Source organism: Marmota marmota, unplaced genomic scaffold (assembly GCF_001458135.2).
Source record: "Marmota marmota marmota unplaced genomic scaffold, marMar, whole genome shotgun sequence".
Lineage (NCBI taxonomy): Eukaryota > Metazoa > Chordata > Mammalia > Rodentia > Sciuridae > Marmota > Marmota marmota.
This window is the reverse complement of record NW_026000005.1, coordinates 43,778,782-43,790,934: the sequence shown is the minus strand read 5'-3', so window position 1 is coordinate 43,790,934 and position 12,153 is coordinate 43,778,782. Positions and strand designations below refer to the sequence as shown.

The following is a 12,153-nucleotide window of genomic DNA, read 5'->3' as shown; positions in this document are numbered from 1 at the left end:
TATATATATATATACATATATATATATGTATGTATATATATATATATATATTACACAATGCCAATTTATTCATGTAAAACTGATTAACTAATTTTAGAATTGGATTTTGAGATTAAATATTTTGGCATCATTTCTCTAGAATTCCACCTTTCAAGGTTTTTCTTTTCTACCTTTTTCTAAAGATCTTTGTGAAAACACTGTGTCCCACAGGGGGTGGCTCTTTCATGAATCGTGTAGTATAAGTGAAAAGCAACACTGTTGTATTGTCATTTGAATGGTTTTGTTCCAAAAAATCATAATGCAGTTGACAATACATTTTGAATTTGAGGCAAAGTAATTATTTATCTCAAGCCAAACAAAGAGATGTCAATTTCTTTTGCAACTTCCAAACTCTATAGAAAATTCATACGAGAGTATTGTATCTTTGTATTATTCCTTTATTTTTAATCTATAAAGTTAAGCAAAACAGAAAAACAAAAACAAAACATTAAGCTTCTAGTTTTATATACATAATGTTGGAGAAGTAACCAGTGTGGTCTTTTCAGAGACATGATTATTGTTCATTCTTTGCAAAAAGCCTGCGATTTTTCAGTGTTTTGCTGCAATTAACAAACTGAACACAGCCATCATCATGGGATTTCAGCAGCTTTCTAAAGTTCCCAATCCATTTCCATCTCCCCCAGGAAAGCAGAAGGGGTGCACCTTCAGGTCCTAAAGTTCCCTGTTGGAGGGCATCATTATAAGATGTGGTTGGTACATGGTCCAGTTGGACTTGAATGTTTCCTGCTTAGCCACTTAGTGCTCAGAAATTTACTTTGTAATTCAATGAAATTCTGGAAGAAACCATGTAAACATAAGGATGGGAGACAAAGTTTAATAAATGACACAGGCTGAGCTGATCAAGAAATCAAGCTTTTATATACCAGCAATTCTCTATCTCTACACAAGATTTACTACAGACTTGGGTCCAGGCAGTATGGAAAATTATAATTTTTGAAAAGAAATCAAAGAATTAAAGAAACAAAATTGGCCAATATGCTATTGTAGGATTACCTTCACTTGAAATAGAAGTAAATAGAAAATCCTGATCATAGATTCCAGGTGTCTGACTTAAATTCTGCTTCAACACAGAGATCATGACCAAGCTGAGACTCAATCAGAAGCCACCTAAGTAGGCAGAATTCACGAACTGGCATGAAACAAAATTCAAGGTTGTGAGCTCAGATCAAATAGCAGTTGTCATTGAAGTTGAAATAAGTACATTACATCATTTTGAATTGAATATCACTGATACTGTGCTTAAAATAGGTATAACCCTGGGGAGTTCCACAAACAATTTTTGAAATGTGTATGATTAAGACCTCCAACCGACTCAGGGTTGTGCTTCATATATGACCTAAGCACACAAGCCCTCAACACTGATATGGATTTCTGATTTGGTTTTCTACCAATGAAACAAAAAGAATGTGAAATTATCTATCCTAGAAAGTCAAAAGCTGGATCCACCAGTAAAGTTTTGAAAATATTTTTCTTTGTGGAGCAATATAACAAACTGTTAGAGACCAGGAACTCTGCTAACAGACCTTGAGCTGGGGCAGCCTGAGCCAGTTCCTAATCTCTGAACCTGTAAGTGGGAATAATAATGATAACCTCATGAAACGTCACAGTGACTTGGTTGCTGCAAGCACTCAGGAAATGCTTATGGTATCCTTACCATCTGTCATTTGTTCTTTAGGGTGAAGGTGTATGGCGGCCTTTATTCCAGGAGAATTCTTTTCCCCCAAAAGAAAACTGTCATGGAAATGAGAGAGTTTTATTAAAACAAAGAGATTTGCCAGAGTGGGTGGGATTTAGTCATCGTTATATTACATTTTCTAAGCTCAGTTTTCATTATGGGATTTGATTTGTCAAAATAACTAAATCAAGAACTCAATTAAAAAAAAAAAGAACTCAATTACCAGTGAAGGAGTTATACTTACTTATGCACAAGAGTGACACAAGCTCTCTCAATTTTCTTTGGAAGTAGAGAAGTATCATGGCCTGAAGATATCTTTAGGTGACTCTCTGAGGGACAGTTTCATAATTATTAAAAATTTTATTAAGATTCAGCACACTAAATAAAAATCACTTTTTTATTAGCTGAAAGAATAACAACTTCAGATTCATTTTGGAAGGCATTCTCCAAAACAAACACCTGTTGTCTTTTATGTCAGCATATTTTTTAACATATCTGAATGATCCTTCGATGATAGAAATGATCTTGTTTGGGGTTTGGACTAAATTAAAGAATATGGAAATTAGAGTGGTAAATTATAGCTTACCCTGTGGCAGCTCTTGAGGCATATATCAGTCTCAGTGTCTATGGATTGATCTTCTAAAGTCCATTCTGAGAATGGTCTCAGAAAATGAGACCATTGGTTTCAGTTCCAAATCTTCTTCACTCGTAAACCCAGAGAATAGAAGGACTTCCAACATAAGCCAACTTCAGATCCAAAAGGGTATAACCATCTACAAACTAAGGGAAGTGTTGACCAACCAGAAAAGGGGACCAATGTGAAAATTTCTGAGGGTTAGGGCTTGAGGGTAAAAGGAAACAAAACTCCCTAAGGATTTATAACCACAGCTTTCTTAATTCATGTGTGGAGTTCTAATTTGGGCTATCTGTGTGACCCAGGAAACCCCAAACTGTTAGATTACCTTAAAGGAATTTCAGGTTAAAATCCTTGTAAGAATTTGACAGAAAGCAAATATACTTCTCTGGAGATTTAAGTCCAAGTCTTAAAGGATTCCAAAGCCCTGTCAAATATGAGCTAAGAACTTCAAACTGCAAAATACACATGGAATTAAGGCATCATGAGCAAGACTCAGCATAATCATCAAATTGCAAAATTAACCCTACCAAGGACCTCTGAGGCCAGAATTATCAGAGAAAGAACATGATATATTTTAAGAATTTTATAAGGATACATAGACCAGGAACTCAGGGCAAACTATAATCAAAAATAGAACTAGGCAGATATAAAAAATGAAATACTATAAAGATGAAAACTATGTTAATTGAAATAGATAAACCACCAGATGTATATTTTTAAATGTTGTTGAAAAATAAATATCAATAATATATTTGAAAAAAAAAAAGGAAGGACAAAAAAAATAAAGGACTTCTTTTTTTAATTACAAAGGAGTTACTGAAGCTGAGAGGCTGTTCCTCTATAAACCGGAAAAATTTACAGAATGTATTGAGCAATTATTTTCACACTGTGCACAATACACAGCATGTTGAGGGAAGAAAACAAACATGGTGAGCCCTATAATTGCCCCAACTGTCTGCCTAGATTTCCTTTAAAGACAAGAGTGCATGGAAGGCCAACCAGAGCAGAGGTTGGGGTTATTGAGTTGAGGAAACAGAGATTGGACAAAGCAGTGAAGAAAGAATTCCAGAACCTGCTGAGGGGTCCCTAAAGCCTGTTACTGAACACTGAGCCAGGCATGCCTATGTACAATCCCACAGAGCTGGAGAGCTCAGTCCTGAACAACTCCACATGCTCACGTGAGACTGCAAAGAGGCTTAGTTCCAACAGCCAGAGAACAGATCCTATGTAAACATATACCTCATTTAGTAGAGATCCTGAAAGAATCACAATGCAGGGCTTATATTGGCCCTAAAAGTGAAGATTCATCTAAACTTCCTTAATAAACTTATGAATGAGATTGAAAATATTAAGCTTAACTGAAAATAATGCAGCCCAGAATGAAGTTCAATATTAAAGAAAGATGGCAAAATCCAGCAACCAAAATCAAAAACGTGCAATGTCACATTCCTCTCAAAAGTTGTTACACATATAAAGCCCAGCAGAAAAAATGTCAACCATACCTGAGAGAAACATCCAGAAATTATATAGAAAATAAAATAAGCAGATAAGAACTTTAGATAGCAGCAAATGTGCCCACAAGATTTAAAGATACACATAAAAATGAAATTTTTTGAACATAATAAATTTAAAAATCAAGAAATACAATGAAATTTGATCAGAATAAGCAAAACTAAAGCTGCACCAAGGTATATTGTAATTAAATTATTTGAAAATAATGATTAAAAATATTTTTTTTTAGTCAGCCCAGAGGAAAACAAATACTATATATTGAGAAACATAAAAAAGGGACTTTCTCATCAGAGACAATGTAAGATTAAAAAAAAAAAACAAGAATGACATTTTTACTGGTCTGGTGTGGTCTCCACCCTGATCTTCTCACCTTTCCCTCTTATCAGGCAAGGACAGTCTACCAGGGGCTTCATGAGGGGAAATAACTTGTTTGTGACCATTCTGAAGGGCTCTGTAGGTGTGCCTGGTGAGACTGCAGGTTTCAAACTGGAGTTTTTAAAATGGAGTTGCTTAGGCTCAGGCCTAAGACCATCCTCACACATAATATTGGGAAATTACAAACTGAAATGATGAAATACCTCTGAACATCTATTAGCACTAAGTCCTAGCTAGAATACTGTGCTACAGAAACTTTCAATCTTGGCTGGTGGGAAAGTAAAATGGAATATCACTTTGGAACACAGTTTGGCAGTTTCTTAAAAAACTGAACATTCTCACCCTGCTATCCAACAGGCATGCTGGTTGGCATTTACCAAAATGAGTTGCAAACTATGTCCCCACAAAAACCTCTACATGGAAATTTATAGCAGCTTTATTTGTAATTTCCAAAACATGAAAGCAATCAAGATGTTCTTCAGTAGGTGAATGGAAAATGTGGCTTTGTACATCCAAATAAGGGACATTGCTTAATGCTAAAAAAGTACTGAGCCATGGAGCCATGAAAATACCTGGAGGAAGCTTAAATGCAAATATTAAGAGTAGCCAGTCTCAAAAAGATATGAACTGTATGGTTCCAACTATGTGACACTCCAAAGGACCAAATGATGGAGAGAAACAGGAAAAAGTTCAGTGCTGCCAGAGCCTGGGAAAGGAGGGATGACTAGGCAGAGCATAGATGATTTGTAGGGCAGTGAGGCTTTCCTGTATGATAGAATAATTGTGGATAAATGTCACTTTTATGGTTCCAGATGTCCAACAAAAAAGCACAGATTGAAAATTTAATCCTCAGTGCAACTGTGTTGGAAGATGGATGGGCCTACTGTGAGATTTCTGGTCATGAATAAATTAGTGCCAGTGATTAATGGGCTTGAGGCTACATATTCTCTTTCCTACTCTCTCACACTCTGTTGCCATTCCTCCTTCCACCATAGCATGAGACAGCAAGAAGGCCCAGTCTTTGGTATGCTGATATAGGAGCTCAAAGCAGATCAAGACAATCACTATGCATTGGTCAAAAAACATGGAATGTACAGCATGAAGAGTGAGCCCTCATACAACCTATGAAATTTGGATGATAATGATGTGTCAACACGGCTTCATTGATTGGAACAGACGCATCATTCAGCCCAGGATGTTAACAGGCAGAGGGGCTGTACCTTTTCGGGGGGGCGGGGGGCAGGCAGGGAAAACTCTATTTTCCACTCATCTTTATATGAACCTAAAACTACTCTAAAGAATAAAGCTTATTAAAATGTTTAAAATAAAGGCCAAATAATAACTTTTATACAAATAAAATCTCATAAAATATGCCATTAGTATGCTTAGACAACAGAAGTATTAATGGAAGACATACATCATAGGAAAAGAATACTAATGAAAACCTGGATCTCCATAAAGGAACAAAGAATAACACAAAGAGCAAATATGAAAGCCAATATAAAATATTTTTCTCTTTTTTTGCATTTTCTTAAAAGATACTGTTTAAAATGAAAAAAATAAAAATGTCTTAGGATATATGCGGAGCTAAATTATGTCAATTGTAGTACAAAGAATGAAAAGGGGAAAGCAAAAGTATCTTGAACTACCAAGAAAATAAAAAATAAAAACAAAGTTATGATAACAACTCAACAATAGAAATAAAATGAAATACTTCAAAATCGCTCAATTTATCCAAAGTCAGAGATAGACAGAAAAAAAAAAGTTAAGAATGGATGGGAGAAATAGAAAATAATTATCAGTGATATATTTAAATCTAGTCTCATTAATAATATCAATTAATAATCTAAATATTCTAATTTAAAAGCAGAAATTGTCAAATATAACAGCAAAACTCCAGCGTAAACTGTCTATAATAAATACAATTCAAATATGAAAACACAAATAGGTCAAGAGTAAAATGATGGAAAATGAAATCTTAAGATGGGTGGAATAACTATATTAATATCAGACCATGTGAACTTCAGGATAAAGACTATTATCAGGGATAAATACAGATATTTTATAATACTAAGGGGGTCAATTTATCAAGAAGACATAATAATCCTAGATATGTAATTTCGTCAATAAGGAGCCTTAGACCACATGAAACAAAAGTAAGAAGGAGAAATAAAAAAAAAACAAAATTATAGTTGGAAATTTTGCTCTCAGTAATTGCATAATAATAGAAAGACACTATAAATAAGCAAGACTTGAACAACATCACAGTCAACTGAATGTAATTAACATTATAAAACACCCCATCCACAAAAACAAAATATTCATATTTTTCAAGTCCACTTGAAATATTTACCACAATGTCCCATAAGGCCATAAAATAAACTTTAATAAATTTAAAATAATTGAAATCATACAGAAGATGTTCTTTGATCATAATGGAACTTAAAAAATGAATAATAAAAAGAGATCTGGAAAGTCTTCCAAGATATTTAGAAATTAACAACACCTCTAAATTATCCATTGGTCAAACAGTTACAGGGGAAGTTGGACAAAGTTTGAATTGAATGATAATGAAAACACATCAGAATTTGTGAGATAGAGCTAAGGCAGTGCTTAGGAAATAAATCTATTCTTGTAAATGTTTCTGTTTAAAAAATAATAATAGTGTAAAATCAGTGATCTAAACTCTACCTTAAGATGCTAAAAAAAAGATCATCATTAGACCCAAAGTAACATAATGAAGGAAATAATAAAAATAGGAGCAGAAACCAATGATTACAAAAGCAGAATAGAGAAAATCTGTGAAATGAAAAAAAACTTTTTTCGTCCAAACTCTGATAAATATGTAAATATATAAAGTTGAAGTTAAATAAGCAAGGTCCAAACATTTAATTCTTATGATTTCCTCTTTCAAAGAACTTTTTGCACTGACTGTATGACCCATTGAGAAGAGGAATTTTACTATAGCTATGTATTTATTTTTATTGTTGCCTTTTACCTACGGCAGGGAAGCTATGTTCCATTGACAATAATGACTTAAAACTTCCTTTTAAAATAAGCATAATTATGTTATGTAAACTGATTTGAAGAAATTGTGGGAGTGCTATGACACAGGTGGAATACAGGTACGTCAGGAAAGTGGTTAACCAGAGAAGGAAGTCTGGGAGAACACTGGGCTTGAGGGTCCCTGAGGATCTGCCAACACAGAAATGTTGGATGTGCAGGGCAGAGAGTCTGCAAAGCTTGTCCGTGAACCATGAGCTCACAAGAGGGAAGGTCACCTGCATATGTCTGCACGACACACCAGTCGTCATTCATAAAGGAGTAAAGCTCTACATTTCTGTCAGCTCTACATTTCTCTCAAAAACAACTGAGAACTACTATTTTGAATAATTGTTATTCATTCTCCATTTCCAGTTATGTGGCATGGAACATGAGATTTACTGTAAATAGAGCATGAAATTGAGATAAAATAAAATGCCTGGAGAGACTCCTTTTTAAACCTGGATGTTCAATGTCAATCACAGATTTAACTCCTTTTTTTAGCAAGAAATATCCTGAAATCAATTTGTCCTCTGAAAAAAAGGTCCTAATTTAGTAAGGAATTAATCCAGGAAATTGCTTTTTAACTAGACGTATAAATAGGGTCAGAGCCCTCTCCTTTATCACAGCCCCTGGCTCATTTACATTTTTTTTTTGCAATGTGTTATTGTTTTCATTTGTTGTCAGTAAATTTTTCCTTCATTTAAATGTAAGTAATTCTGTCTCCTTGGATACACCCCTTCTCCCTTTTTTTCTCCCTGCTCAATTTGGAAAGATCTCAACATTTTAGGAAGGAAAACCAAGCGTGTCAAGTAGCAGAGCTTCCGAAAGACAGGCACACTTCAGTACCACGGCTACCCAGAATGTTGTCAGAAAGAATGTTGGAGACAAGGGTCCAAATTGCTTTTAGAAATTTTTAGATTACAAAGTTCACCAATCAAAAGGAAATGTTTATCCATACCCCCAATGTCATGCATTTGGAACGCCACTTTCTATGCTAGAAGTAATTTTTGAAATAATTTATAGTATAACCATTAAGAATAGATAACAGAACTAATTCTTAGGTGGAGAAAAATCACAAAGACCTTTCTGTAGCCAATATGCTATTGTAAATGAAAGAGTCCCAGTGAATCAGGTTGTGTTCCCTGGCAACAGACCCAGAGAGGGAGAGTTGCAGATGTATAACCAGGAGATTAATACCTTCAGATGGAGAACTTGTTAGGAACTGCTCTCCAGAGGTAAGTGCACTATATCTGCCTGTGTAAGGAAGTGGGAAAGGCAAGACTGGGCAAGGGAGAAGGTGCCCTCAACTTTTGCTTGCAATTCAGCACATCCTGGGGGAACACAGGAGCTGGATGGCCCATGGCATTTGCTGTCCAAAAAGTAGGCTGTTATATCTCTGTGTTAGCCAGTCATTGGGATGCTCACTGGGAAAGTGTAGGGCTTAGGTAGGGAAATCCTTTATGCAAGGGTAATTCCCAATGTGCATGGTCAGCAGAAAATACTGACCACCATCAGTGTGAAATGGCCTGGAGAGAGGCATCCAGTGTCTGGTGCACCAAGTGGTTGTATTTCCCAGTGTCTGCTGATAAATACTCTGTTGCTTTTTGTTTGCAGTCATTATTGTCGTTATCTTCTGCTCTGTTTGTTTTTGATGATCCTGTAGTTGGTATCAGAAGACAAACTCCCATGAAAATGTTCACATTTATGTAATACTCAGCGTCTCCTGAAGCAAAGAACACTGCTAATTGGTTTAAAGGGTGAATGAACACAACCCAAAAGACAGACTTCTAGATACACACAGATGTATATCCCTGGGGCCTCTTGTCTACATTATAGGGTGGTGAAGCAGAGACTATTCCCCTCTCTTTGCAGATTGTATTCTAGAGCAGATCTCCTCTCTCCTTCTCTCTCCCTCCCTATCCCGCCTTGTCAATTTCAGTCTCCCTTTTTCTCTATTCTCTCTTCCCCTCTTTCAGTCTCCTCTTTGTCTCACTCCTCATCAGACACTATTTGGGGAGGGCAGGGTGAGGGGCAAAAAAAGATGCTACAGAAACCCCTGAACTTCTGAATGAGTTCTGTCTTCATAATTCTGAGGGTGCATCTCTCACCTCACATCATGGGTACAGTGCATTGGGAAATTAGACCATGGGGACTGGGGTGCACAGCTCTGTGAATGCCTGAGTATCTAAACCCCAGATCTAGAGGACAAGTAACCCTGTGTGAGTGTGTGTGTGTGTGTGTGTGTGTGTACGCGCGTGCTCAATTGTAGCAGGCACAAATGGAAAGTCAGGTTTATTAAGCACCTGCTTTTACCAGGTGTAGCAGTAGAACATACTAGAAACTGCCCCATATCAACACCATATTTATTTTAAATATTGTTATCTTGTAAGTAGTGCATCTCAGATCTTCCACAGTTTTAGACTGAACAAGTGGAGCCATTTAAATAGAAAATACAGGTCTAGTTATAAAACTTAGCACTTTTAACATAACATATTCATCTGAAGATGAATCTCATTCATCCATAGCTCTGTTTGTAATGTATCAAAAAGTATAAAATGCATAATAATGCATGCTATAAACACAAATTTAGCCACTCGACCAGCACGCTAGCTTCATAATAGAGGTTCGAAAGCATAAAAATTAACTAGTGAGTTTTAAAATTAAAGAGACATAACCCTCGTTACCTTATTTGCCCAGCTCAGAGACAGCCCCTCCTAGCTCCTGCCTCCAGCCACCTAACGCGGTGGCGAGGTTAACACGAGAGGCCAGCGAGAGGGAACATGCCAGGGAGTGAGCTTTTATTGGGGAACAAAAAATTCAAGGGAAAATTCCATCCAATGAAGGTCAAGGGGGGTAGCATTCCAAAGTCAGGATCAGTGATTGGTCTTTGGATCAGTGGTCAGGCACAGCCCAAAAGGACAAGCCCTCACACCTGGGACAGGGTGGGGAAGGCTCTGACATGGCTGTGTCTAAGCGCCTCTCACCCAGCCAGGGAGGTAACTCAAATCATGTGCAAGAATGGCTTCCCACACACAAATAACTATATAACTAGAGTGCAAATTAGGGAATAAAAATAAAGAAAACAGATGCATTGCTTTGTGCATTCAAGAGAGAGAGAGAGAAAGAGAGAGAGAGAGATGACCCAAGCCAATAAGATTAAGAAAGGATTTAGAGATTTAGAAGCCTCTTAGCTGAGCCTCTAAAGGTAGTAAGAAGCAGAAGAATGTTATTAGACATATGATTCCTGAAGAATTATATATTTCACTAATAAAGAATGATGATACGTTTTACTTATATTCTAGGTGCTAAACTAAGTGCATTAAACGAATTTTATTTTACAGTTTATGTTTTCCAAAAGCCTATGTGAAGTGTAAATTATTATTATTATTTTTTATTTTTGGTGAGATTATTTAACTTCTCCATATTGAACAAGGTCAGCTGGTGGAACTGGAATCCTTAGCTGTTGAACAACAGGAACAGCATTCCAACACTTTTTTTTTCTTTTTAGTTATACATGACAGTAGAATGTGTTTTTGGCAAATTATACATACATGGAGTATAACTTATTCTATTTAGGATCCCATTCTTGTGGTTGTTCATTTAGCAGAGTTACCCTCGTTGTGTATTCAAATACAAGGCTAGGAAAGTTATATCCAATTAATTCTACAGTCCTTTCTATTACACCCCCCTCTCCCTTCCATTCAATCCCCTTTGTCCAATCCATTGGATTTCTATTCTTCCCCTCCACACCTCCATGGTTTAGCATTAGCATCCACATATCAGAGAGAATATTTTGGTCTTTGGTTTTGTCGGATTGGCTTATTTCACTTAGCATGATATTCTCCAGTCCTATCCATTTACCAGCAAATGTGATTCATTATTCCATTATTCTTTATGGCTGAGAAATATTCCATTGTGTATATATGCCACATTTTCTTTATCCATTCATCTGTTGAAAGACACGTAAGTTGTTTCCATAGCTTGGCTATTGTGAGTTGAGCTGCTATAAACATTGATGTGGCTATGTCACTGTATTATACTGTTTTTAAGTATTTTGGAGAAAATCTTTACCACAAATACCTTGGATATAGCATTAATCTCCAGGTTATACAAAGAACTAAAAAAAAATTGACACGAGAAAAATAAATAACCCAATCAATAAATGGGCAAAGGAACTGAACAAATATCTCACAGAAGATGACATATGAATGGTCAACAAATAAATGAAAAAATGTTCAACATCGCTAGCAATTAGAGAAATGCAAATTGAAACTACACTGAAATTCCATCTCACTCCAGTCAGAATGGCAATTATAAAGAATACAAGTAACAACGAATGTTGGTGAGGATGTGGGGAGAAAGTACTCTCATACATTATTGGTGGGATTGCAAATTGGTACAACCACTATGCAAAGCAGTATGGAGATTGCTTTGAAGACTTGGAATGGAACCACCACTTGACCCAGTTATCACACTCCTTTATCCAACGCTCTTTTCTCCAATTTTTATCAGAGGAAGTGACTAGGCAAAAGATAGAAGGCAAAAAGATGGTGGCATGTTTGGGGAACAACAGATACAGTTTTTTGACCACGTCGTGACCAGGTGGAAGCAGACAAAGCTGGATAGGCAGAGGACCCCCATAAAGGTTTAGCTTTCAAAGATTCCTGAAGGTTCTTGACCAACATCATCTTTCAGAAACATTAATCTAGCAGCAACATAGTGAAGGTTTCCAAAGTGGAATGTCAGCTGGGGTACAACTGCTGAAAGGTTGAAGGAATGTGGTTCAACGAGGAGTGATGTGTAACATCCACTGGCCAAGGTCTAAAGTTTGGTACCAACTCTCGTTGCA

At 36.3% G+C, this 12,153-nt stretch overlaps 1 protein-coding gene across 10 annotated transcripts in view; it reads left to right on the top strand.

Annotated features, from left to right (window-relative positions):
* The window catches only part of LOC107138415 (SPHK1 interactor, AKAP domain containing), a 164,740-nt gene that overhangs the window by 136,851 nt on the left and 15,736 nt on the right, over window positions 1–12,153 (top strand). The window lies entirely within an intron of this gene.